This window comes from Rhipicephalus microplus, chromosome 5 (genome assembly GCF_043290135.1).
Source record: "Rhipicephalus microplus isolate Deutch F79 chromosome 5, USDA_Rmic, whole genome shotgun sequence".
In the NCBI taxonomy this organism is placed as follows: domain Eukaryota; kingdom Metazoa; phylum Arthropoda; class Arachnida; order Ixodida; family Ixodidae; genus Rhipicephalus; species Rhipicephalus microplus.
In genome coordinates, this window is record NC_134704.1 from 164,777,035 (window position 1) to 164,802,012 (window position 24,978).

The 24,978-nt window shown below is 46.5% G+C and overlaps 22 non-coding genes across 22 annotated transcripts; all 22 read right to left on the bottom strand.

The window, feature by feature from the left end:
- Window positions 1-619: 619 nt before the first annotated feature.
- Window positions 620-691, bottom strand: TRNAW-CCA (transfer RNA tryptophan (anticodon CCA)). Its single transcript has one exon. It is a non-coding gene; the product is annotated as a tRNA-Trp (tRNA).
- A 352-nt stretch (window positions 692-1,043) lies between these two features.
- Window positions 1,044-1,115, bottom strand: TRNAW-CCA (transfer RNA tryptophan (anticodon CCA)). The gene has a single exon. It is a non-coding gene; the product is annotated as a tRNA-Trp (tRNA).
- Window positions 1,116-1,255: 140 nt separating this feature from the next.
- Window positions 1,256-1,327, bottom strand: TRNAW-CCA (transfer RNA tryptophan (anticodon CCA)). The gene has a single exon. It is a non-coding gene; the product is annotated as a tRNA-Trp (tRNA).
- Window positions 1,328-2,102: 775 nt separating this feature from the next.
- TRNAW-CCA (transfer RNA tryptophan (anticodon CCA)) lies at window positions 2,103-2,174 on the bottom strand. The gene has a single exon. It is a non-coding gene; the product is annotated as a tRNA-Trp (tRNA).
- Window positions 2,175-2,746: 572 nt separating this feature from the next.
- On the bottom strand, window positions 2,747-2,818 carry TRNAW-CCA (transfer RNA tryptophan (anticodon CCA)). Its single transcript has one exon. It is a non-coding gene; the product is annotated as a tRNA-Trp (tRNA).
- A 142-nt stretch (window positions 2,819-2,960) lies between these two features.
- TRNAW-CCA (transfer RNA tryptophan (anticodon CCA)) lies at window positions 2,961-3,032 on the bottom strand. The gene has a single exon. It is a non-coding gene; the product is annotated as a tRNA-Trp (tRNA).
- A 564-nt stretch (window positions 3,033-3,596) lies between these two features.
- Window positions 3,597-3,668, bottom strand: TRNAW-CCA (transfer RNA tryptophan (anticodon CCA)). The gene has a single exon. It is a non-coding gene; the product is annotated as a tRNA-Trp (tRNA).
- Window positions 3,669-3,810: 142 nt separating this feature from the next.
- Window positions 3,811-3,882, bottom strand: TRNAW-CCA (transfer RNA tryptophan (anticodon CCA)). The gene has a single exon. It is a non-coding gene; the product is annotated as a tRNA-Trp (tRNA).
- Window positions 3,883-6,576: 2,694 nt separating this feature from the next.
- On the bottom strand, window positions 6,577-6,648 carry TRNAW-CCA (transfer RNA tryptophan (anticodon CCA)). Its single transcript has one exon. It is a non-coding gene; the product is annotated as a tRNA-Trp (tRNA).
- A 785-nt stretch (window positions 6,649-7,433) lies between these two features.
- Window positions 7,434-7,505, bottom strand: TRNAW-CCA (transfer RNA tryptophan (anticodon CCA)). Its single transcript has one exon. It is a non-coding gene; the product is annotated as a tRNA-Trp (tRNA).
- Window positions 7,506-8,069: 564 nt separating this feature from the next.
- Window positions 8,070-8,141, bottom strand: TRNAW-CCA (transfer RNA tryptophan (anticodon CCA)). The gene has a single exon. It is a non-coding gene; the product is annotated as a tRNA-Trp (tRNA).
- Window positions 8,142-8,283: 142 nt separating this feature from the next.
- Window positions 8,284-8,355, bottom strand: TRNAW-CCA (transfer RNA tryptophan (anticodon CCA)). The gene has a single exon. It is a non-coding gene; the product is annotated as a tRNA-Trp (tRNA).
- Window positions 8,356-13,339: 4,984 nt separating this feature from the next.
- Window positions 13,340-13,413, bottom strand: TRNAW-CCA (transfer RNA tryptophan (anticodon CCA)). The gene has a single exon. It is a non-coding gene; the product is annotated as a tRNA-Trp (tRNA).
- Window positions 13,414-14,549: 1,136 nt separating this feature from the next.
- On the bottom strand, window positions 14,550-14,621 carry TRNAW-CCA (transfer RNA tryptophan (anticodon CCA)). Its single transcript has one exon. It is a non-coding gene; the product is annotated as a tRNA-Trp (tRNA).
- A 5,622-nt stretch (window positions 14,622-20,243) lies between these two features.
- TRNAW-CCA (transfer RNA tryptophan (anticodon CCA)) lies at window positions 20,244-20,315 on the bottom strand. Its single transcript has one exon. It is a non-coding gene; the product is annotated as a tRNA-Trp (tRNA).
- Window positions 20,316-21,456: 1,141 nt separating this feature from the next.
- Window positions 21,457-21,528, bottom strand: TRNAW-CCA (transfer RNA tryptophan (anticodon CCA)). The gene has a single exon. It is a non-coding gene; the product is annotated as a tRNA-Trp (tRNA).
- Window positions 21,529-21,666: 138 nt separating this feature from the next.
- Window positions 21,667-21,738, bottom strand: TRNAW-CCA (transfer RNA tryptophan (anticodon CCA)). Its single transcript has one exon. It is a non-coding gene; the product is annotated as a tRNA-Trp (tRNA).
- Window positions 21,739-22,304: 566 nt separating this feature from the next.
- On the bottom strand, window positions 22,305-22,376 carry TRNAW-CCA (transfer RNA tryptophan (anticodon CCA)). The gene has a single exon. It is a non-coding gene; the product is annotated as a tRNA-Trp (tRNA).
- A 350-nt stretch (window positions 22,377-22,726) lies between these two features.
- Window positions 22,727-22,798, bottom strand: TRNAW-CCA (transfer RNA tryptophan (anticodon CCA)). The gene has a single exon. It is a non-coding gene; the product is annotated as a tRNA-Trp (tRNA).
- Window positions 22,799-24,000: 1,202 nt separating this feature from the next.
- On the bottom strand, window positions 24,001-24,072 carry TRNAW-CCA (transfer RNA tryptophan (anticodon CCA)). The gene has a single exon. It is a non-coding gene; the product is annotated as a tRNA-Trp (tRNA).
- Window positions 24,073-24,210: 138 nt separating this feature from the next.
- Window positions 24,211-24,282, bottom strand: TRNAW-CCA (transfer RNA tryptophan (anticodon CCA)). The gene has a single exon. It is a non-coding gene; the product is annotated as a tRNA-Trp (tRNA).
- A 565-nt stretch (window positions 24,283-24,847) lies between these two features.
- Window positions 24,848-24,919, bottom strand: TRNAW-CCA (transfer RNA tryptophan (anticodon CCA)). The gene has a single exon. It is a non-coding gene; the product is annotated as a tRNA-Trp (tRNA).
- Window positions 24,920-24,978: the final 59 nt, after the last annotated feature.

Sequence of the window (24,978 nt, forward strand, 5' to 3'; positions counted from 1 at the left end):
CACGCAACCTTCTGATCGGGAGTCAGACGCGCTACTGTTTCGCCACCGAATCCGTTTAGGGTAGCCATTCACACACACGCGGTAGCATGTTTTGCACGGTCTTCAGTCGAGGAAGCACAGGTAAAGAGACAAGTCATTGTAGACAGACAAATAAGTAGATAGACAGATAGTGGAAAATAATAAATGAAAGAATTTCACCCAGACGTGATTCGAACACGCAACCTTCTGATCTGGAGTCTGACGCGCTACCGTTGCGCCTCTTAGTCCGCTTAGGGTAGCCGTTCGCACACACATGTTAGCATGCTTTGCTTGGCCTGCTGTCGATGAAGCACAGGTAAAGAGACAAGTCATTGTAGAATGACGAATAAGTAGATAGACAGATTAAAAATAACAAAAAAGAGAATTTGATCCGCACATGGTTCGAACAAAAAACCTTCTGTTCTGGAGTATAACGCGCTAAAGTTGCGCCACCGAGTCCGCTTAGGGTAGCCATTCGCACACATGCGGTAGCATGTTTTGCTCGGCCTTCTGTCGATGAAGCACAGGTAAAGAGACAAGTCATTGTAGACAGACAAATAGGTACATAGACATATAGTTGAAAATAATAAAAAAGAAGATTTGACCCAGACGTGATTCGAACACGCAACCTTCAGATCTGGAGTCAGACGCGCTACCGTTGCGCCACCGAGTCCGCATAGGGTAGTCGTTCGCACAAACGTGGTAGCATGTTTTGCTCGGCCTTCTGTCGATGAAGCACAGGTAAAGAGACAAATCATTGTAGACAGACAAAAGAGTAGATAGACAGATAAAAATAACAAAAAAGAGAATTGGACCCGCACATGGTTCGAACACGCAACCTTCTGATCTGGAGTATGACGCGCTAAAGTTGCGCCACCGAGTCCCCTTTGGGTAGCCGTTCGCACACACGCGGTAGCATGTTTTGCTCGGCCTTCTGTCAATGAAGCACAGGTAAAGAGACAAGTCATTGTAGACAGACAAATAAGTAGATAGACAGATAGTTGAAACTAATAAAAAGGAGGATTTGACCCAGACGCGATTCGAACACGCAACTTTCAGATCTGGAGTCAGACGCGCTACCGTTGCGCCACCGAGTCCACTTAGGGTAGCCGTTCGCACAAACGTGGTAGCATGTTTTGCTCGGCCTTCTGTCGATGAATCCCAAGTAAAGGGACAAGTCATTGTAGACAGACGAATAAGTAGATATCCAGATAGATAAAATAATGGAAAGAGAATTTGACCCGGACGTGATTCGAACACGCAACCTTCTGATCTGGAGTCAGACGCGCTACCGTTGCGCCACCAAGTCCGTTTAGGGTAGCCATTCACACACACGCGGTAGCATGTTTTGCACGGCCTTCAGTCGAGGAAGCACAGGTAAAGAGACAAGTCATTGTAGACAGACAAAAAAGTAGAGAGACAGATAGTGGAAAATAATAAAAAAGAAATTAACATGGACGTGATTCGAACACGCGAACTTCTGATCCGGAGTCAGACGTGCTACTGTGTCGCCACCGAGTCCACTTAGCGCAGCCGTTCGCACACACGCGGTAGCATGTTTTGCTCGGCCTTCTGTCGATGAAGCACAGGTAAAGAGACAAGTCATCGTAGAATGACGAATAAGTAGATAGACAGATAAAAATAACAAAAAGAAAATTTGACCCGCACATGGTTCGAACACGCAACCTTCTGATCTAGAGTATGACGCGCTAAAGTTGCGCCACCGAGTCCGCTTAGGGTAGCCGTTCGCACACAAGCGGTAGCATGTTTTGCTCGGCCTTCTGTCGATGAAGCACAGGTAAAGAGACAAGTCATTGTAGACAGACAAAGAGGTAGATAGACAGATAGATGAAAATAATAAAAAAAGAAATTAACACGGACGTGATTCGAACACGCGAACTTCTGATCTGGAGTCAGACGTGCTACTGTGTCGCCACCGAGTCCGCTTAGGGAAGCCGTTCGCACACACGCTGTAGCATGTTTTACTCGGCCTTCTCTCGTGAAGCACAGGTAAAGAGACAAGTCATTGTAGACAGACAAATAAGTAGATAGACAGACAGTTGAAAATAATAAGAAGGTATATTTGACCCAGACGCGATTCGAACACGCAACCTTGAGATCTGGAGTCAGACGCGCTACCGTTGCGCCACCGAGTCCGCTTACGGTAGCCGTTCGCACAAGTGTGGTAGCATGTTTTGCTCGGCCTTCTGTCGATGAATCCCAAGTAAAGGGAAAAGTCATTGTAGACAGACAAATAAGTAGATAGATAGAGAGATAAAAATAATAAAAAGAGAATTTGACCCAAACGTGATTCGAACACACAACCTTCTGATATGGAGTCAGACCTGGTACCGTTGCGCCACCGAGTCCGCTGTTAGGGTTGCCCTTCGCACACACGCGGTAGCATGTTTTGCTCGGCTTTCTGTCGATGAAGCACAGGTGAAGAGACAAGTCATTGTAGACAGACAAATAAGTAGATAGACAGATAGATGAAAATAATAAAGAAGAGAACTTGACCCGGACGTGGTTCGAACACGCAAACTTCTGATATGGAGTCAGACGTGCTACCGTGTCGCAACCGAGTCCACTTAGTGTAGCCGTTTTCACACACGCGGTAGCATGTTTTGATCGGCCTTGTGTCGATGAAACACAGGTAAAGGGACAAGTCATTGTAGACAGACAAATAAGTAGATAGACAGATAGATGAAAATAGTAAAAAAAGAGAATTTGACCCGAACGTGATTCGAACACGCAACCTTCTGATCTGGAGTCAGACGCACTACCGTTGCGCCTCCGAGTCCGTTCAGGGTCGCCGTTCGCACATACGCGGTAGCATGTTTTGCACGGCCTTCTGTCGACGAAGGAAAGGTAAAGAGAGAAGACATTGTAGACAGAAAAATAAGTAGATAGACAGATAGATGAAAATAATAAAAACGAGAATTTGACCCGAACGTGATTCGAACACGCAACCTTCTGATCTGGAGTCAGACGCGCTACCGTTGCGCCACCAAGTCCGTTTAGGGTAGCCATTCACACACAAGCGGTAGCATGTTTTGCACGGCCTTCAGTCGAGGAAGCACAGGTAAAGAGACAAGTCATTGTAGACAGACAAATAGGTAGATACACAGATAGATGAAAATAATAAAAAAAGACATTAACACGGACGTGATTCGAACACGCGAACTTCTGATCTGGAGTCAGACGTGCTACTGTGTCGCCAGCGAGTCCACTTAGCGCAGCCGTTCGCACACACGCGGTAGCATGTTTTGCTCGGCCTTCTGTCGATGAAGCACAGGTAAAAAGACAAGTCATTGTAGAATGAAGAATAAGTAGATAGACAGATAAAAATAACAAAAAAGAGAATTTGACCCGCACATGGTTCGAACACGACACCTTCTGATCTGGAGTATGACGCGCTAAAGTTCGCCACCGAGTCCGCTTAGTGTAGGCGTTTTCACACACGCGGTAGCATGTTTTGATCGGCCTTGTGTCGATGAAACACAGGTAAAGGGACAAGTCATTGTAGACAGACACATAAGTAGATAGACAGATAGATGAAAATAGTAAAAAAGAGAATTTGACCCGAACGTGATTCGAACACGCAACCTTCTGATCTGGAGTCAGACGCACTACCGTTGCGCCTCCGAGTCCGTTCAGGGTCGCCGTTCGCACATACGCGGTAGCATGTTTTGCACGGCCTTCTGTCGACGAAGCAAAGGTAAAGAGAGAAGACATTGTAGACAGAAAAATAAGTAGATAGACAGATAGATGAAAATAATAAAAACGAGAATTTGACCCGAACGTGATTCGAACACGCAACCTTCTGATCTGGAGTCAGACGCGCTACCGTTGCGCCACCGAGTCCGTTCAGGGTCGCCGTTCGCCCATACGCGGTAGCATGTTTTGCACGGCCTTCTGTCGATGAAGCAAAGGTAAAGAGACAAGTCATTGTAGAAGGACAAATAAGTAAATAAACAGATAGATGAAATTCCTAAAAAGAGAATTTGACCCGGACGTGATTAGAACACGCAACCTTCTGATCTGGAGTCTGACTCGCTACCGTTGCGCCTCAGAGTCCGCTTAGGGTAGCCGTTCGCACACACGCGGTAGCATGTTTTGCTCGGCCTTCTGTCGATGAATCCCAAGTAAAGGGACAAGTCATTGTAGACAGACAAATAAGTAGATATCCAGAAAGATAAAAATATTAAAAAGAGAATTTGACCCAAACGTGATTCAAACACACAACCTTCTGATCTGGAGTTAGACGTGGTACCGTTGCGCCACCAAGTCCGCTTATAGGGTTGCCCTTCGCACACACGCGGTAGCATGTTTTGCTCGGCCTTCTGTCGATGAAGCACAGGTGAAGAGACAAGTCATTGTAGACAGACAAATAAGTAGATAGACAGATAGATGAAAATAATAAAAAAAGAAATTAACACGGACGTGATTCGAACACGCGAAATTCTGATCTGGAGTCAGACGTGCTACTGTGTCGCCACCGAGTCCGCTTATGGTAGCCGTTCGCACACACGCGGTAGCATGTTTTGCTCGGCATTCTGTCGATGAAGCACAGGTAAAGAGACAAGTCATTGTAGACAGACAAATAAGTAGATAGACAGATAGTTGAAAATAATAAAAAAGAGGATTTGACCCAGACGCAATTCGAACACGCAACCTTCAGATCTGGATTCGGACGCGCTACCGTTGCGCCACCGAGTCCGCTTAGGGTAGCCGTTCGCACAAACGTGGTAGCATGTTTTGCTCGGCCTTCTGTCGATGAATCCCAAGTAAAGGGACAAGTCATTGTAGACAGACAAATAAGTAGATATCCAGAAAGATAAAAATAATAAAAAGAGAATTTGACCCAAACGTGATTCAAACACACAACCTTCTGATCTGGAGTTAGACGTGGTACCGTTGCGCCACCAAGTCCGCTTATAGGGTTGCCCTTCGCACACACGCGGTAGCATGTTTTGCTCGGCCTTCTGTCGATGAAGCACAGGTGAAGAGACAAGTCATTGTAGACAGACAAATAAGTAGATAGAAAGATACATGAAAATAAAGAAGAGAACTTGACCCGGACGTGGTTCGAACACGCAACCTTCTGATATGGAGTCAGACGTGCACCGTGTCACCACCGAGTTCACTTAGTGTAGCCGTTTTCACACACGCGGTAACATGTTTTGATCGGAATTGTGTCGATGAAACACAGGTAAAGGGACAAGTCATTGTAGACAGACAAATAAGTAGATAGACAGATAAAAATAACAAAAAAGAGAATTTGACCAGCACATGGTTCGAACGCGCAACCTTCTGATCTGGAGTATGACGCACTAAAGTTGCGCCACCCAGTCCGCTTAGGGTAGCCGTTCGCACACACGCGGTAGCATGTTTTGCGCGGCCTTCTGTCGATGAAGCACAGGTAAAGAGACAAGTCATTGTAGACAGACAAATAAGTAGATAGACAGATAGTTGAAAATAATAAAAAAGAAGATTTGACCCAGACGCGATTCGAACACGCAACCTTCACATCTGGAGTCAGACGCGCTACCGTTGCCCCACCGAGTCCGCTTAGGGTAGCCGTTCGCACAAACGTGGTAGCATGTTTTGCTCGGCCTTCTGTCGATGAATCCCAAGTAAAGGGACAAGTCATTGTAGACAGACAAATAAGTAGATATCCAGATAGATAAAAATATTGAAAAGAGAATTTGACCCAAACGTGATTCGAACACACAACCTTCTGATCTGGAGTCAGACCTGGTACCGTTGCGCCTCCGAGTCCGCTTATAGGGTTGCCCTTCGCACACACGCGGTAGCATGTTTTGCTCGACTTTCTGTCGATGAAGCACAGGTAAAGAGACAAGTCATTGTAGACAGACAAAAAAGTAGAGAGACAGATAGTGGAAAATAATAAAAAAGAAATTAACATGGACGTGATTCGAACACGCGAACTTCTGATCTGGAGTCAGACGTGCTACTGTGTCGCCACCGAGTCCACTTAGCGCAGCCGTTCGCACACACGCGGTAGCATGTTTTGCTCGGCCTTCTGTCGATGAAGCACAGGTAAAGAGACAAGTCATCGTAGAATGACGAATAAGTAGATAGACAGATAAAAATAACAAAAAGAAAATTTGACCCGCACATGGTTCGAACACGCAACCTTCTGATCTAGAGTATGACGCGCTAAAGTTGCGCCACCGAGTCCGCTTAGGGTAGCCGTTCGCACACACGCGGTAGCATGTTTTGCTCGGCCTTCTGTCGATGAAGCACAGGTAAAGAGACAAGTCATTGTAGACAGACAAATAGGTAGATAGACAGATAGATGAAAATAATAAAAAAAGAAATTAACACGGACGTGATTCGAACACGCGAACTTCTGATCTGGAGTCAGACGTGCTACTGTGTCGCCACCGAGTCCGCTTAGGGAAGCCGTTCGCACACACGCTGTAGCATGTTTTACTCGGCCTTCTGTCGTGAAGCACAGGTAAAGAGACAAGTCATTGTAGACAGACAAATAAGTAGATAGACAGACAGTTGAAAATAATAAAAAAGTATATTTGACCCAGACGCGATTCGAACACGCAACCTTCAGATCTGGAGTCAGACGCGCTACCGTTGCGCCACCGAGTCCGCTTACGGTAGCCGTTCGCACAAGTGTGGTAGCATGTTTTGCTCGGCCTTCTGTCGATGAATCCCAAGTAAAGGGAAAAGTCATTGTAGACAGACAAATAGGTAGATAGATAGAGAGATAAAAATAATAAAAAGAGAATTTGACCCAAACGTGATTCGAACACACAACCTTCTGATATGGAGTCAGATCTGGTACCGTTGCGCCACCGAGTCCGCTTATAGTGTTGCCCTTGACACACACGCGGTAGCATGTTTTGCTCGGCTTTCTGTCGATGAAGCACAGGTGAAGAGACAAGTCATTGTAGACAGACAAATAAGTAGATAGACAGATAGATGAAAATAATAAAGAAGAGAACTTGACCCGGACGCGGTTCGAACACGCAAACTTCTGATATGGAGTCAGACGTGCTACCGTGTCGCAACCGAGTCCACTTAGTGTAGCCGTTTTCACACACGCGGTAGCATGTTTTGATCGGCCTTGTGTCGATGAAACACAGGTAAAGGGACAAGTCATTGTAGACAGACAAATAAGTAGATAGACAGATAGATGAAAATAGTAAAAAAGAGAATTTGACACGAACGTGATTCGAACACGCAACCTTCTGATCTGGAGTCAGACGCACTACCGTTGCGCCTCCGAGTCCGTTCAGGGTCGCCGTTCGCACATACGCGGTAGCATGTTTTGCACGGCCTTCTGTCGACGAAGCAAAGGTAAAGAGAGAAGACATTGTATACAGAAAAATAAGTAGATAGACAGATAGATGAAAATAATAAAAACGAGAATTTGACCCGAACGTGATTCGAACACGCAACCTTCTGATCTGGAGTCAGACGCGCTACCGTTGCGCCACCAAGTCCGTTTAGGGTAGCCATTCACACACAAGCGGTAGCATGTTTTGCACGGCCTTCAGTCGAGGAAGCACAGGTAAAGAGACAAGTCATTGTAGACAGACAAATAGGTAGATACACTGATATATGAAAATAATAAAAAAAGACACTAACACGGACGTGATTCGAACACGCGAACTTCTGATCTGGAGTCTGACGTGCTACTGTGTCGCCAGCGAGTCCACTTAGCGCAGCCGTTCGCACACACGCGGTAGCATGTTTTGCTCGGCCTTCTGTCGATGAAGCACAGGTAAAGAGACAAGTCATTGTAGAATGAAGAATAAGTAGATAGACAGATAAAAATAACAAAAAAGAGAATTTGACCCGCACATGGTTCGAACACGACACCTTCTGATCTGGAGTATGACGCGCTAAAGTTCGCCACCGAGTCCGCTTAGTGTAGGCGTTTTCACACACGCGGTAGCATGTTTTGATCGGCCTTGTGTCGATGAAACACAGGTAAAGGGACAAGTCATTGTAGACAGACAAATAAGTAGATAGACAGATAGATGAAAATATTAAAAGAGAGAATTTGACCCGGACGTGATTTGAACACGCAACCTTCTGATCTGGAGTCAGACGCGCTACCGTTGCGCCACCAAGTCCGTTCAGGGTCGCCGTTCGCACATACGCGGTAGCATGTTTTGCACAGCCTTCTGTCGACAAAGCAACGGTAAAGAGACAAGTCATTGTAGACAGACAAACAAGTAAATAGACAGATAGATGAAAATAATAAAAAAGAGAATTTGACCCAAACGTGATTCGATCACGCAACCTTCAGATCTGGAGTCAGACGCGCTACCGTTGCGCCACCGAGTCCTTTTTTTTTTCTTTATTTCCGGTAAACTTCACAAACGGGTTACTAAGATGTATTACAATTCACTACATACAATACAAAAAAAACTTAAAACATAAATATAACACATCGCATCCTAGAATTCCTTCATGGTCAGTAGGGCTTCTGCCCTTTCTACCCACAAAGGTACACATTCGTCTGTTCTTACTACCTCAAGTAATCTTGAGATGCTTTCTTTAAAATACTCTCTTGCTGGTCTTCTGTCTGGATCACAATGAAATCCAGCCATTCTATAGCGCCATATACTGTGCAAGGCAGTCATCATGATAAAATCGAAAGGTAATCCATCCTCGTTCTCTATTGCCAAATACCTGATACCATGAGGGTCTAACGGAAACTCTTTTTTGATTGTCCTTTGTAATACGTCCCAAAAATAAACTCCTTCCCAACAGTGCAGGAAAACATGGTCGATAGTTTCCGGTTTCTTACAGATTAGACAGTGAGATCCCCAAGGCATATAAAACCCACGCTCCTCTAGGAAGGTTCTTACAGGAAGTGTTCCAGTGTGTAATTTGAAAAAGAACGTTTTCGCACTTGGAGCTGCTGGCATTTTTTTTACTCGTTCAAGTACGTTCTGACCCTTGCGTGCTGTATATAGCGCTCTGTACAGTGGGACGGGGAGCATCGTGTCACATAAATCTTTGTACAGTTTTTTCTTTCCAACAGACCACAGGTAGTCAGTTGAAAAGCGAACACGAAAAAACCGCACACTGGCCACTACTTCGTTCATGTATCCTTGCACAGCCCCTGGGGTAACATGGGTGCTCACAACAAACTCGGGCAACAGTCTACTTAGTCTTGTTCGACACACTGTTAGTAGGAAAGGATCTCTTGTCTCACGAAAAAAGAAAAACCTATTTACTAACTGCTTGATAAACAGATGTCCTAGCCCAAGGCCTCCACACTTCACCCGTCTAAACAAATTCGTGCGACTGCACCTTTCCCAGTTAGACCCCCACACAAATATTGCAAACACCCGATGTAATTTTTGCACATTGACCCGGGAACAGTACAGCACTTGCATCACATACCACAGCTTAGACACAAAAAACCAGTTGCATGCAGTAGCCCTAGCAAACATGGACAGATAAGTTGCATTCCACCTATTCGCTTTTTCTTTAATTTCTTTCGTTTGCTGTGTCCAATATTCGTCAGTACTTTTGTATGACTCGAGCGGTACTCCAAGATATTTAACTGGCGTTCTTGTCCATTTAATGGCTGCGAAAAATTCTGGTGTTGAAGGCCAATATTCATGCCAGAAGCCGAGGCAATTACCCCAATTTATGTGGCTTCCTGTAACTTCGGCGAAATATTTAGAAACTCTGATTGATTCTTCAATACCGACATAGGTAGTGCTACAAATCGCAACATCATCAGCGTATGCGAGTAGTTTGACCTCTGAAGATTGTACTCTAAACCCATTAATGATGTCATTCTGCAATATCGACTGACATAAAGTTTCAATATAGATGCAAAACAAAAGTGGACTAACAGGGCAACCTTGACGCACTGAGCGCTCGATTCTTATGGGGGGGCCCAATGTCTTGTTGATAATTAGTCTCGTACTACCGTTCCGATATGCCATGGCTACTCCGTCAATAATTATCTTACCAACATTAATGTGCTTCAATACTGCAAACGAAACAGCGTGGGAAACGCAATCAAACGCTTTCTCCAGATCCAGCTGGAGTATGGCCACACGAGCATGACAGGTGTCAACACATTCGAGCACGGATCGCATTTTATGAACGTTTGTAACTATGGACCGACCTTTTATTCCACACGTTTGGTGTGGACCGACGATATCTTTTATTACTGACTGAAGTCTGGCCGCCAAAATTTTCATTAATATTTTGTAGTCTACGTTTGTCAGTGCGATTGGCCTGTACGCTGTGACGTGCCTGAGCTTTTCAACCTCGTCTGTTTTCGGAATCAGAACGGTACGCGATTCACCAAAGGATGGTGGTAATTTCTTTTCCTCATACGCCTCATTAAAAACGCCCGCAAGTATTGAAGACAATTCGCTTTTAAAACATTTGTACCACTTGGCACAAAGACCATCTGGTCCTGGAGATTTCTCAGGATTTAACTTATCAATCGCCCGTTCAACTTCAGATGCAGATATAGATAATTCTAAGGCGTTTTTCACTTCCTCACTCACTTGCGGCATGAGTCCTAAATATTCGTCTTTAAATCTTTCTAGGTTTGCCTGTCTACACGCAAAAAGGTTTTCAAAATGACTTGAAAATACGGATAAAATGCTGTCCGTATCAGTTACTTCGTGACCATCCTTCTCTATTTTCTCGATATGGTTCCGTCGAGCGTTCGTTTTCTCCACCCCTAACGCTCTTTTGGTTGGCGTCTCTCCAGCCGCTAAAGCCTCGGCCCTAGCACGGACGAGTGCACCGCGGTAGCGTTCCTCGTCATGTAGTGCAAGTTTCTTTTTAATGTTGCGTATGTCAATTTTATACTCTCCCGGTTGTCTGCACTCCAAGTCTACTAGTCTTTCCAAAGTCTTTCGGAGTTCTTTTTCTTTCTTTTTCCTTTCATAACTCAATGCGCATGAACGATCAATAGCTTTTATTTTTAATTGCTGCTTGAACTCTTCCCATTGTTCTGCAAGTTTAGTTCCATCATCCATTTTTATTTCATTGATGCAGTTCATAACCTGATCTAAGAAATATTCGTCAGTGATCAATGTGGAATTCATCTTCCACAGCTCCCATGAGAAAGTTCCACCTTGTGTTTTCTCTCCCATATCACATTTAACTAAACAATGATCGCTGAAGTGTATTGGGTAAACAGCATATGTCTTGCAGTGGACTATTAATTCTAGCGACACGTAAATGCGATCAAGGCGCGCATGGCTATTCCCCTGAAAATGTGTGAAACGCACCTCCCGCGTTCCTTCCATACAGCTGCCCACGTCTTCTAACTCGACTTGAGTAACTACGTCCGCTAGCGTCCTACAACTTTTATCGTAATTGGCGCGTCCATTTGCTCGATCTCGCCCATTGAGGACGCAGTTAAAATCGCCCAGTAATACATATTTCCTTTCCAAAGTTAAGTGCTGCTTTAGGCTTGAAAAAAAATTTGATCGCTCCTCGCAAATGGTTGGTGCATAAATACACACTACCCGCCACTGACAATCATTGAATACAAAATCACAGGAAACCAATCTACCAGACGGGCAAGAGAAGGTATCTTGCACTACCAGACCCGGTAACTTCTTAATGAACAAAACACAGCCAGCAGAAGTGCCTATTGCTTGAGTTACAATTGCGTGGTAACGCGCCGTAAACCTCAGCACCATGCCCCGGGTCTCCTCCTCACCGTCTACTTTTGTTTCTTGTACAGCTAGTACATCCAGATCATGATCCACAAGTAGCCTGTAGACTTGGCTCTGTTTCCGCTTGGCGGCGAGACCTCGAACGTTTAACGTTGCCACTCTAAGTTTCGGTGCAACAGCCATGTCTACACAGTGAAAAAGTTAGCCCGGGGCATGGTGCTTACCTTCAGCGTCTAGCATAGAGCTAGACATCTTCGGAGCCTCCAGGTGGACCCGTGCCACTGGAGGACAAAGGTGGCCAGTGATTGTCCGATATCGGGTTGGGACGCAGCCTTGTGCTGCTGCGTCTGAACGAAGTCGCCTTCGCAGGTGGCCCCTCTTCTTGCTTTTCGCTGGACGCCTCACGCCGTCCTGCAGACTGCTCGCGGGGTCTTTTGCTTGGCGCCCCACCACTGATACTCTCGCACAACACTGGAAGTTCGGTTAATTCCACCGGCTCAGGCTCCTTCGATGAGGTGCTTGTAAAGCCTTCTTCGGTTTGGCCGGCTGGCTCTTGAGTAACCACCTCCCCAGATGCTATCTCTGCTTTGGCTGTTGGTTCATCACCACCAGTCGGTGTAACTGTACCTGTTGAAGGTTCAGGGTTCACCGCGTCACCTGCGCCTTTCGCCGCGTCTTCAGCCTCGGTCACGTCCATCACCAACTCTGCTGTGTCGTCACCTTCGGCTGATCCGATAGCCGATGCGTACGTGCGCATGCACGCATCTTCGCTGTGGCCGAACCGCCGACAACGCGAGCATCGGGGTACCTTACACTCTCTTCTAACATGGCCGGTACCTTGGCAGCGCAGACACTGCATTGGCCAACCAGGTGCAACCACAAGTGCCAGTTCACCAGCCACCCTGATTTGATGGGGGAGATCTTCAACCTTCACGCCACTCTTGAGCTTTAGAAGCACAGTCCGTGTGGTTGAACCCTTGTCGCTGACACCCTGAACACGCCAATGCTCCCTTGTGACTTGTACGACCTTCCCATAAGCCGCCAACGCCGTTCGCACGTCTTCATCGTTGACGCCATACAGCAGCCAATGAAGACGCAGCCGCACCTGCTGATCCTGGGGGTCTACGATGATGCAGCGTCGGCCCTTGACTTTCAACTCCTTCACATCCAGCAAGCGTTTCGTAGCGTCCGCGTTGTTCATGGTGACTGCCCAGACATGATTTATCTGGTAGGACCCCAGTGCCAACACCTCCGGCAGCAGTCCTGTAGGTCCGAGCGCGTCTCGGAAATCTTCGACTCGATACGGTCTGCCACGCACATCACCGTGTAAAAACACGGTGTTTTGCGCGACGCGTCCCTTGAGCAGTGGTGGCAAAATAATCTCATATCCTGCGTCTTGGTCTTCGGTCATCCTGTTACCGCGGCTAGTATGTGCCGCAAACGCCGCTCCTACGGAGCACATGATTCTTGCGTCCGACGCGCGTGAGTGCCGACGAAAGAATGTTGCGCCACTGAGTCCGCTTAAGGTAGCCGTTCGCTCACATGTGGTAGCATGTTTTGCTCGGCCTTCTGTCGATGAAGCACAGGTAAAGGGACAAGTCGATGTAGACAGACAAATAGGTAGATAGACAGATAGATGAAAATAATAAAAAAAGAATTGGACCCGGACGTGATTCGAAGACGCAACCTTCTGATCTGGAGTCAGACGCGCTACCACTGCGCCACAGAGTCCACTTAGGGTAGCCGTTAGCACACACGCGGTAGCATGTTTTGCTCGGCCTTCTGTATATGAAGCACAGGTGAAGGGACAAGTCAATGTAGACAGACAAATAAGTATATACACAGATGAAAATATTAAAAATGAGAGTTTGACCCGGACGTAATTCGAACGCGCAACCTTCTCATCTGGAGTCAGACGCGCTACCGTCGCGCCACCAGTCGGCTTAGTGAAGAAGTTCGTACGCACGTGGTAGCATGGTTCGCTCGGCCTTTTTTTGATGAAGCACAGGTAAAGGGACAAGTCATTGTAAACAGACAAATAAGTAGATAGACAGATAGATGAAAAATTAAAAAGAGAATTTGACCCGGACGTAATTCGAACGCGCTACCGTTGTGCCACCGAGTCCGCTTAGGGTAGCCGTTCGCACACACGTGGTAGCATGGTTTGCTCGGCCTTCTGTCGATGAAGCACAGGTAAAGGGACAAGTCATTTTAGACAAATAAGCAGATAGACAGATAGATGAAAAATTAAAAAGAGAATTTGACCCGGACGTAATTCGAACGCGCTACCGTTGTGCCACCGAGTCCGCTTAGGGTAGCCGTTCGCACACACGTGGTAGCATGGTTTGCTCGGCCTTCTGTCGATGAAGCACAGGTGAAGGGACAAGTCATTGTAGACAGACAAATAAGTAGATAGACAGATAGATGAAAATAATAAAAAAGAGAATTTGACCCGGACGTGATTCGAACACGCAACACTGATCTGGAGTCCGACGTGCTACCGTTTGATCACCGAGTCCGCTTAGGGTAGCCGTTCACACAAACACGGTAGCATGTTTTCCTCCGCCTTCAGTCGATAAAGCACAGGTAAAGAGACAAGTCATTGTAGACAGACAAATAAGTATATACACAGATGAAAATATTAAAAATGAGAATTTGACCCGGACGTGATTTGAACACGCAACCTTCTGATCTGGAGTCAGACGTGCTACCGTGTCGCCACCGAGTCCACTTAGGGCACCGTTCGCACACACGTGGTAGCATGTTTTGCTCGGCCTTTTGTCGATGAAGCACAGGTAAAGGGACAAGTCATTGTAGACAGACAAATAAGTAGATAGACATATAGATGAAAATGATAAAAAGAGCATTTGACCCGGACCTGATTCGAACAAGCAACTTTCTGATCTGGAGTCAGACGCGCTACCACTGCGCCACCGAGTCCACTTAGGGTAGCCGTTAGCACACACGCGGTAGCATGTTTTGTTCGGCATTCTGCTGATGAAGCACAGGAAAAGGGACAAGTCATTGTAGACAGACAAATAAGTATATACACAGAAGAAAATATTAAAAATGAAAATTTGACCCGGACGTGATTGGAACACGCAACCTTCTGATCTGGAGTCAGACGTGGTACCGATGCGTCACCGAGTCCGCTTAGGGTAGCTGTTCGCACACACGCGGTAGCATGTTTTGCTCGGCCTTCATTCAATGAAGCACAGGTAAAGAGACAAGTCGTTGTAGACAGACAAATAAGTATATACACAGGTGAAAATATTAAAAATGAGAACTTGACCCGGACGTGATTTTAACACGCAACCTTCTGATCTGGAGTCAGACGTGCTTTCGTGTCGCCACCGAGCCCACTTAGGGTATCCGTTCGCGCACATGCCGTAGCATGTTTTGCTCGGCCTTCTGTCGATGAAGCACAGGTAAAGGGACATGTCGTTGTATACATACAAATAACAAAATAGACAAATAGATGAAAATAATGAAAAAAAAGAATTTGACCTGGACGTGATTCGAACACGCAACCTTCTGGTCTGGTGTCAGACGCGCAACCGTTGCGCCACTGAGTCTTTTTTTTTTTTCTTTATTGCCTTTTAATAACCACAAGCAAAGGAAATACATACAAAATATGTACACTTACTAAAACACCAGCTTCAACTTGGCCAGTGCACTTGGTTTAAAAAGGCTTCACAGAAGCCAATTGGTCGAGCACAGGTAACCACTCGGGGGGTTCAGGCAGCGCTTTAAACACGTCTCGTGTATACAGCATACTCTCAACAAAATAGTCTCTCGCTGAACGTGCGTCTACACGCATATGTCGAACATCCATTCTTGTCCTCCACACACTATGCATGCAAAGCAACATTAACATGTCACTCGGCACTTCCCCTGCAGCTGCACACGGAAGAAAACGGATTCCAAAAGCGTTGATAGGTAGTTCTTTTTTTATAGTCCGTTGTAGTACGTCCCACAAGAACACAGCATCATGGCAGTCGAGAAAGATATGATTTATCGTTTCTGGTTTGCCGCAGATTAGACAGTTGACGGACCACGGTACAAAAAGCCCTTTACTTTTTAGCCATGGCAGTACAGGGAGAGTGCCGGTATGCACTTGAAAGAAGAATGTTTTGACAGAGGGTCTGACCGGCATTCTCTTAACACGTTTAAACACGTCACGCTCAGAACCTAGCCTGCACGAAGCTCGGTAGACGGGCACTGGCAGGAAGACATCAAGAAGGTCACGATACAGTTTCTTTTTAGTCACGTCGGACAAGTATTCGTACGAAAATCTTTCCTTGAGCAGGCGTGTAGCTGTAACTACTTCTCGCAAATAAGGACTGAGTGGTCCAGCTTCGAAGGAAAAAGATGACACGACGAAATCAGATAAGGGGGTCTGCAGTCTTGCTTGGATCACAGTTCTCAAGAAATTATCAGTTTGATCTCGAGCGAACATGAATCTGCTCACCAACTGCTTAAAAAACAAATGCAAAAGCCCCAGACCACCATATTTTACCCTATGAAATAAATTGCACCGGCTCGTGCGCTCCCACTGCGACCCCCATATAAAGGTCGCGAATACTCGGTGCATTTTCTGGACCGAAGTGCGGGTCATGGTTAACACTTGTAATACATAAAACACTTTTGCAATCAGAAATACATTGCACACGGACGCTTTTGCAAACATTGATAAATTGCGACCTCCCCACTTATCAGTACAATTTTTAATGCGTTGACGTTCCTCAGACCAATACTCCGTAGCATTGCGGTAGTGATCCAAAGGCACACCGAGGTACTTTCCGGGCATGATTTTCCAATTCATGTTACAGTAAACTTCGGGTGTGCTTTGCCACTGGCCATGCCAAACGCCTAGACATTTTGGCCAACTAATTGCGCTGCCCGTTGCTGCACAGAATTCCCTAGCTATTCGTACAACTTCTTGCACACTTTCTTTGTCACTGCAAAACACTGCGACGTCATCAGCATAGGCTAAAATTCTAATTCCACTGGTCAGAAACGTATACCCTCTTATACTTGGTGATGCAAGTATTCGTAAACAGAAGGGCTCTAAGTAAAGCGCGAAAAGGAGTGGCGACAAGGCACAACCTTGCTTCACGCTCGAGCGCACAGGAATTGAAGCACTTACTTCTTTGTTGATTACTAAATTAGCCCTGCAGTCATGATACACCATTCTAACGCCTTCTGTAATGACAGTTCCTACATTCACATGTTCCAGCAATAAAAACAAAATTTCATGTACGACTTTATCGAACGCTTTGTGCAGGTCTAGCTGAATCATGGCCACGCGGTCATTATTTGCATCACAGCATTCTAGAATACTTCTGGTTACGTGTATATTTGTGAATATGGTTCTGCCCTTAATCCCACATGTCTGATGCGGGCCGACAAGGGATGTGACAACACTTTGGAGCCGTCTTGCTAGGACCTTCGTGTATATTTTATAGTCAGTGTTGCTCAAACTGATAGGTCGGTAGGATTCCACTGAAAGTAGCTTTGCGGGGTCATCAGTTTTGGGGATTAATACTACGTGTGCTGTCCTAAATGAATGAGGTGTTTGCTGCTTGTCGTAGCATTCTCTGATCACTCGGTGTAATGCCAGTGCCATTTCTGTCTTAAAAAATTTGTATATGGCAGCACCAAGCCCATCCGGCCCTGGTGACTTGCCGTTACCCAGGTTATCTATAGCTGATTCAATTTCTGCCACAGTGATTTCTACTTCCAGTAGCTCCCGCTCAGAGTCTTCCAATCTCGGCATAAGGGTCAGAAAGTCCTCTTTGAATCGTTCGGGGTCATTGATTGTATGGCTAAGGAGTTGCGTATAAAACTCGACAAAGGCGTGCTTTATCTGTTCGCGGTCCCGGGTAATGTAATTGCGGTATCGAATTTCATTTATCTCTTTGTTTGCTGCATGTTTCTTTTCTTCACTGAGCACCCGCTTAGTGGGCGTTTCACCCATCCACAGCCGTTCAGTGCGAGCCCTTATCATTGCTCCGCGGTACTTTTCGTCGTCGATGAATTCGAGCTTTGCTTTCGCCTCCTTTATTTCTTTCTTAAATTTTCCCGGCACTTCATTTTCTACGCTTAACATGTAGTCTAGTTCGCTTTGTAACTGCCTCTCTTGTTGCCTTTCCCGATTACGTAATACACAGGCTCTTTCAATCGCTATCATCTTTATATCACACTTCATTTGCTCCCACACAGCTATGAAGTTATTGGTCTCCAAACGAAGAGCATTTGAAAGACATTCTTTGGTTTTTGTGACAAATATTTCATCTTGCAGCAGCTTTTCATTAAATTTCCATAGAAACCAATTAAACTTCGCAGCCTTACGTTTTTCGCCAATGTTGACCTTGACCAGACAATGATCACTAAAACTAAGATGTTGAATTTGATAAGATGAGCATAGTGGCACCAACTTTGCCGACAAATATATTCTGTCTAACCTCGCGTGCGAATGACCTTGAAAGTGCGTATATCCTACTTCACCCTCTCGCGTCATTACATAACCGACATCTTCCAGCCCTGTCTCGTTCACTATTTTATTCAACAGCTCAGCGCTTCTATCGCGCACATTGAAGCTCGTTGTCTTATCCTCAGCTCTACAGACACAATTGAAGTCCCCTAGAACCACAACATTTCTTTCCGTTTTCAAGAATCCTTCAATCGCTCTGAAAAAAAATTCCCGTTCGTGCGATCTATTCGGTGCATAAACACACACAACGCGCCAAGGCATTCCAGAAACACTGAAGTCGCACACAACCAGCCTACCGCTATCGCAGGTAGACACATTTTCAACAACCGCGATACTACTACGTATGAAAACGACACAGCCTCCTGACCGCCCAACAGCATGACAAACGCAGACATTGTACCTAGAGCGAAAAACTTGAACCATTTGCTCCGTTTGTTCTTCACTTTCCATTTTAGTTTCTTGTACAGCCAGGAGGTCTATGTCGTTTTCTAACAAAATGCGACTAATCTGGCATTGTCTCCTGCGCGAACACAGGCCTCTTGAGTTCAACGTCGCGATGCAAATACCAGTTTTAAAGTTAGTCGCCATTTCTTGAAGGTTGTTTCGTCAGGTGTCATACTCACGTCGCAACAGTGGTTGCGTGTGCTCAGCGTAGAAAGCCTCGGAACGTCTCCTCCGCTACGGCGGGGCCGACGTTTGAGTGCCCCTACGGTCAGGAGACAGGTTTGGTCGTGGTTTAAAGGTAGGCCGACGACCAGTCGCCGTCTTTGTTGGAGGTTCATTGATGGCCGACGTGTCAACATTTCCGGTACGGTCAGGTGTTTCACGAGCTCGCTTAAAAGCGATAGCACCGGCCTTGGTCATCTCGGCGTCCGTTGCTTCCGGGCCGCCCTCTCGCGCAGCTGAAGATGACTTGCTCGCTGCTGTAGCGTCGTTCTCTACTGCTGCCGTGTCTAAATTCGTTCCTGGCGCACCAGAGTGCTTGTCGCCTTTATTGGTAGATTCCAGTGCGGCCCCAGAAGACTGTTCAGGGGGCGTGGCAGGGCCTTCCGTATAACCGTCTTCCCTGCTCGCTTCTTCGGCATCCACGGCATCCATCAGGTGTTCAGACACTTCGTCTGTTTGGCCTGGGCCCGCAATGCTGGCGTACGACCTCACACAGTGGGCGTCATCGTGGCCATAGCGACGACAGACCCCACAGCGCGGCACGCGGCAATCCCGTCGAATGTGTCCGATAGCCCGGCATCGGAGGCATAGCGGTGCTCTGCCAGGAATTACGACGAGCGCCATATCCTCCGCAACTCGCAGTTGGTGTGGCAGGTCGTCCACGGACACGCCCGCGTGTAGCCTCAGCGTGACCGACCGCGTGGTTGAACCTTTATCATTGCAACCCTGCACCTTCCATTTATCTCTGCTTGTCTCGGTCACTTTTCCGTAGGGCGTTAAGGCGACTCGCACAGCCTCGTCCGGCACGCCATGAAGAAGCCAGTACAACTTCAGCCGCACACCTCGATCACGGGGGTCAACCACCATACAGCGATGGTCCTTTAGATCAAAAGACTCCGCCGCCAGCATCTTCTTTTTACCCTCATCATCCTTGAACGTCACTGCCCATACATGATTCATTTGGTATGCCCCTAGGGCAACCACTTCCGGCAGCAGCGAAAGACGAGCAAGGCTGTCTCGGACATGCTCCACTCGATATGGCCTGGCTTTCAAGTTTCCGTGCAAAAAAACCGTGTGCAAAACGGAATCACCTGAAGGCAGCTGAGGCAGAACAACCTGGAAATCTTCGCCTGGCTTTTCGGTACACCTGATACCGCGGCCCACACGGGCCGCTGAAACCGCCCCTACGCGGGAGCACATGATAAACACGTCCGTTCACTGTCGTGGCCGGAAGTGGAATCCCATTGCGCCACTGAGTCCGCTTAAGGTAGCCGTTCGCTCACATGTGGTAGCATGTTTTGCTCGGCCTTCTGTCGATGAAGCACAGGTAAAGGAACAAGTCGATGTAGACAGACAAATAAGTAGATAGACAGATAGATGAAAATAAGAAAAAAAGAATTGGACCCGGACGTGATTCGAAGACGCAACCTTCTGATCTGGAGTCAGACGCGCTACCACTGCGCCACCGAGTCAACTTAGGGTAGCCGTTAGCACACACGCGGTAGCATGTTTTGCTCGGCCTTCTGTATATGAAGCACAGGTGAAGGGACAAGTCAATGTAGACAGACAAATAAGTATATACACAGATGAAAATATTAAAAATGAGAGTTTGACCCAGACGTAATTCGAACGCGCAACCTTCTCATCTGGAGTCAGACGCGCTACCGTCGCGCCACAAGTCGGCTTAGGGAAGACGTTCGTACGCACGTGGTAGCATGGTTCGCTCGGCCTTTTTTCGATGAAGCACAGGTAAAGGGACAAGGCATTGTAGACAGACAAAAAAGTAGATAGACAGATAGATGAAAAATTAAAAAGAGAATTTGACCCGGACGTAATTCGAACGCGCTACCGTTGTGCCACCGAGTCCGCTTAGGGTAGCCGTTCGCACACACGTGGTAGCATGGTTTGCTCGGCCTTCTGTCGATGAAGCACAGGTAAAGGGACAAGTCATTTTAGACAGACAAATAAGCAGATAGACAGATAGATGAAAAATTAAAAAGAGAATTTGACCCGGACGTAATTCGAACGCGCTACCGTTGTGCCACCGAGTCCGCTTAGGGTAGCCGTTCGCACACACGTGGTAGCATGGTTTGCTCGGCCTTCTGTCGATGAAGCACAGGTGAACGGACAAGTCATTGTAGACAGACAAATAAGTAGATAGACAGATAGATGAAAATAATAAAAAAGAGAATTTGACCCGGACGTGATTCGAACACGCAACACTGATCTGGAGTCCGACGTGCTACCGTTTGGCCACCGAGTCCGCTTAGGGTAGCCGTTCACACAAACGCGGTAGCATGTTTTCCTCCGCCTTCAGTCGATAAAGCACAGGTAAAGAGACAAGTCATTGTAGACAGACAAATAAGTATATACACAGATGAAAATATTAAAAATGAGAATTTGACCCGGACGTGATTTGAACACGCAACCTTCTGATCTGGAGTCAGACGTGCTACCGTGTCGCCACCGAGTCCACTTAGGGCACCGTTCGCACACACGTGGTAGCATGTTTTGCTCGGCCTTTTGTCGATGAAGCACAGGTAAAGGGACAAGTCATTGTAGACAGACAAATAAGTAGATAGACATATAGATGAAAATGATAAAAAGAGCATTTGACCCGGACCTGATTCGAACAAGCAACTTTCTGATCTGGAGTCAGACGCGCTACCACTGCGCCACCGAGTCCACTTAGGGTAGCCGTTAGCACACACGCGGTACCATGTTTTGTTCGGCATTCTGCCGATGAAGCACAGGAAAAGGGACAAGTCATTGTAGACAGACAAATAAGTATATACACAGAAGAAAATATTAAAAATGAAAATTTGACCCGGACGTGATTGGAACACGCAACCTTCTGATCTGGAGTCAGACGTGGTACCGCTGCGCCACCGAGTCCGCTTAGGGTAGCTGTTCGCACACACGCGGTAGCATGTTTTGCTCGGCCTTCATTCAATGAAGCACAGGTAAAGAGACAAGTCGTTGTAGACAGACAAATAAGTATATACACAGGTGAAAATATTAAAAATGAGAACTTGACACGGACGTGATTTTAACACGCAACCTTCTGATCTGGAGTCAGACGTGCTTTCGTGTCGCCACCGAGCCCACTTAGGGTATCCGTTCGCGCACATGCCGTAGCATGTTTTGCTCGGCCTTCTGTCGATGAAGCACAGGTAAAGGGACATGTCGTTGTATACATACAAATAACAAAATAGACAAATAGATGAAAATAATGAAAAAAAAGAATTTGACCTGGACGTGATTCGAACACGCAACCTTCTGGTCTGGTGTCAGACGCGCAACCGTTGCGCCACTGAGTCCGCTTAAGGTAGCCGTTCGCTCACATGTGGTAGCATGTTTTGCTCGGCCTTCTGTCGATGAAGCACAGGTAAAGGAACAAGTCGCTGTAGACAGACAAATAAGTAGATAGACAGATAGATGAAAATAATAAAAAAAGAATTGGACCCGGACGTGATTCGAAGACGCAACCTTCTGATCTGGAGTCAGACGCGCTACCACTGCGCCACCGAGTCCACTTAGGGTAGCCGTTAGCACACACGCGGTAGCATGTTTTGTTCGGCATTCTGCCGATGAAGCAAAGGAAAAGGGACAAGTCATTGTAGACAGGCAAATAGGTAGATAGACAGATAGATGAAAATAATAAAAAAGAGAATTTGACCCGGACGTGATTCGAACACGCAACACTGATCTGGAGTCCGACGCGCTACCGTAGTGCCACCGAGTCCGCTTAGGGTAGCAGTTCACACCCAATCAGTAGCATGTTTTGCTCGGCCTTCAGTCGATAAAGCACAGGTAAAGAGACAAGTCATTCTAGACAGACAAATAAGTATATACACAGATGAAAATATTAAACATGAGAATTTGACCCGGACGTGATTCGAACGCGCAACCTTCTGATCTGGAGTCAGACGCGCTACCATTGCGCCACCGAGTCTGCTTAGGGTAGCCGTTCGTACACAAGTGGTAGCATGGTTTGCTCGCTCTTCTGTCGAAGAAGCACAGGTAAAGGGACAAGTCATTGTAGACAGACGAATAGGTAGATAGACAGATGGATGATAATAATAAAAAGAGAATTTGACCTGGACGTAATTCCAACGCACAACCTTCTGATCTGGAGTCAGACGCGCTACCGTTGCGCCACCGAGTCCGCTCAGGGTAGCCGTTCGCACACACGTGGTAGCATGGTTTGCTCGGCCTTCTGTCGATGAAGCACAGGTAAAGAGACAAGTCATTGTAGACAGACAAAACTGTAGATAGATAGATATATGAAAATATTAAAAAGAGAATTTGACCCGGACGTGACTCGAACGCGCAACTTTCTGATCTGTATTCAGACGCGCTACCGTTGCGCCACCGATTCCGCTTAGGGTAGCCATTCGCACACACGTGGTAGCATTTTTTGCTCGGCCTTCTGTCTATGAAGCACAGGTAAAAAAACAAGTCATTATAGACAGACAAATAAGTAGATAGACAGATAGATGCAAATAATAAAAAAGAGAATTTGACCCGGACGTGACTCGAACGCGCAACTTTCTGATCTGTATTCAGACGCGCTACCGTTGCGCCACCGATTCCGCTTAGGGTAGCCGTTCGCACACACGGGGTAGCATGGTTTGCTCGGCCTTCTGTCGATGAAGCACAGGTGAAGGGACCAGTCATTGTAGACAGACAAATAAGTAGATAGACAGATAGATGAAAATAATAAAAAAGAGAATTTGACCCGGACGTGATTCGAACACGCAACACTGATCTGGAGTCCGACGTGCTACCGTTTGGCCACCGAGTCCGCTTAGGGTAGCCGTTCACACAAACGCGGTAGCATGTTTTCCTCCGCCTTCAGTCGATAAAGCACAGGTAAAGAGACAAGTCATTGTAGACAGACAAATAAGTATATACACAGATGAAAATATTAAAAATGAGAATTTGACCCGGACGTGATTTGAACACGCAACCTTCTGATCTGGAGTCAGACGTGCTACCGTGTCGCCACCGAGTCCACTTAGGGCACCGTTCGCACACACGTGGTAGCATGTTTTGCTCGGCCTTTTGTCGATGAAGCACAGGTAAAGGGACAAGTCATTGTAGACAGACAAATAAGTAGATAGACATATAGATGAAAATGATAAAAAGAGCATTTGACCCGGACCTGATTCGAACAAGCAACTTTCTGATCTGGAGTCAGACGCGCTACCACTGCGCCACCGAGTCCACTTAGGGTAGCCGTTAGCACACACGCGGTAGCATGTTTTGTTCGGCATTCTGCCGATGAAGCACAGGAAAAGGGACAAGTCATTGTAGACAGACAAATAAGTATATACACAGAAGAAAATATTAAAAATGAAAATTTGACCCGGACGTGATTGGAACACGCAACCTTCTGATCTGGAGTCAGACGTGGTACCGCTGCGCCACCGAGTCCGCTTAGGGTAGCTGTTCGCACACACGCGGTAGCATGTTTTGCTCGGCCTTCATTCAATGAAGCACAGGTAAAGAGACAAGTCGTTGTAGACAGACAAATAAGTATATACACAGGTGAAAATATCAAAAATGAAAACTTGACCCGGACGTGATTTTAACACGCAACCTTCTGATCTGGAGTCAGACGTGCTTTCGTGTCGCCACCGAGCCCACTTAGGGTATCCGTTCGCGCACATGCCGTAGCATGTTTTGCTCGGCCTTCTGTCGATGAAGCACAGGTAAAGGGACATGTCGTTGTATACATACAAATAACAAAATAGACAAATAGATGGAAATAATGAAAAAAAGAATATGACCCGGACGTGATTCGAACACGCAACCTTCTGATCTGGTGTCAGACGCGCAACCGTTGCGCCACTGAGTCCGCTTAAGGTAGCCGTTCGCTCACATGTGTTAGCATGTTTTGCTCGGCCTTCTGTCGATGAAGCACAGGTAAAGGAACAAGTCGATGTAGACAGACAAATAAGTAGATAGACAGATAGATGAAAATAATAAAAAAAGAATTGGACCCGGACGTGATTCGAAGACGCAACCTTCTGATCTGGAGTCAGACGCGCTACCACTGCGCCACCGAGTCCACTTAGGGTAGCCGTTAGCACACACGCGGTAGCATGTTTTGTTCGGCATTCTGCCGAT